This window comes from Brachyhypopomus gauderio, chromosome 15, assembly GCF_052324685.1.
Source record: "Brachyhypopomus gauderio isolate BG-103 chromosome 15, BGAUD_0.2, whole genome shotgun sequence".
In the NCBI taxonomy this organism is placed as follows: Eukaryota; Metazoa; Chordata; class Actinopteri; order Gymnotiformes; family Hypopomidae; genus Brachyhypopomus; species Brachyhypopomus gauderio.
In genome coordinates, this window is record NC_135225.1 from 6677193 (window position 1) to 6678821 (window position 1629).

Here is a 1629-nt window from a genome sequence, read left to right on the forward strand (position 1 = left end):
AATAAAGCTCTATCTATCTATCTATCTATCTATCTATCTATCTATCTATCTATCTATCTATCTATCTATCTATCTATCTATCTATCTATCTATCTATGTCTAAGTTGATGGCCTTCTTTGCTTGCTAGCGAGCACTAACTTTTTCCTCTTTGGCAGCACTGGGTGAGCACTGGGTGAGCACTGGGTGAGCACTGGGTGAGCGCTGGGCGAGCGCTGGGCGAGCACTGGGTGAGCACTGGGTGGAGCGCTGGGTGAGCACTGGGTGAGCACTGGGAGGGCGGAGGCTGCAGGCTTCACTCTGCCTGCCACCGTCTGTGCAGCGGCTGAACGGTCCTGAGCCAAAGACCAGCTTGGAGAGGGTAATCCATCTCCATCACTTAAATGATTATCCCCATTAATCTGGCGTAAACTAATAAAGTCAACAGTGCCAGTGCTTGCTTGAACTTCATTAAGTCTTTAGTACATTTAATATGGCTTAATGTCCTCAGCTCGCTGGCTGCTGCCGTATCACCTGGCCCTCCGCTCCCCAGTGAGCCGCCGGAGAGATTGAGGCCGTTTATGTCATGTTTCGTTTACCTGTTTTTCCCCAGGACATCTTTTCCGAGGACGACGGTGTCTGTTGGTATGACGTGCATAGATAGTGTGAAGGAGAGGACGGTGTGAGAGAGGGACGTAAGAGAGAATGAGAAGAAGAGAGAGGCAGCAGTGTTGGAGATTTAATTTACTCAGCCAGAGCTCAGATGGGTCCCCGCAGTTAAGGGTTTAATTTGGCTTATCGCGTTATAAAGACGACCCGGACTGGGTAATCAATCATCCACATGTCAGAGGGACAGGCAGTTGTCGTAAGCAAGCACGACTTTCCAGCATGAGGGCATTTTAATTGCCAACAAATTGACTGCTTTATTGTTTTGGGGAATGTCCTACTAAAAGTTTGCCCAATTAAAGCCCATAAAAGGTGCGGCCCGCCGCGTGAGACCACCCTAGGCCCCGCCCTCCTCGGTGGGGGACAGCCTATCGGCGGCTGTTACGCTGCCTTCGTGGGTCGTGTTGACACTTGACGGCTGAGTGTGTTTCCCCTGTACGCAAGTGGAGGGGCGTCTGCACAGTGTTAGGAAGTGACACGGTTTACTGGGCTGAGTGATGCCGTGCTGACTCCGGCCATTATGTGGCTAAACAGAACATAACTCTCCCTCTCCCACTGCAGAGCTCACTGCTGACAAAATAAGTGCCGGATCCAATAAGCAAAAAGAATAAGATAGATGTGTACTCTCCACCGCCAGATATTTATGAGCCTTGGTATAGCATGTCAGTATATCCTGTGTTACACAATGAAAAATACTGAAATTACAATTTCTACATTTGATCTGTTGTTTATGTTTACATTCAGAGATCCACATCTGTGCAGACTGTCTCTTCGCCTCAAAAATGAAAGCCCCTCCCCCCCAAAAAAATAAAAATAAAAATCTCAGACAGTTTCTCAGATTCTATGTGGGATGGGAATGAAGTTTCCACAGTCCCAGAAGAGACATGGCGGTGGTTCTGAGTCCGGCTGCCTGGCTGCGTGTAGCTGCTGCCGTCACTGTGACTCTCACTGGCTGCTTCGCTCATATTTATGGGCTTGGCACAGCG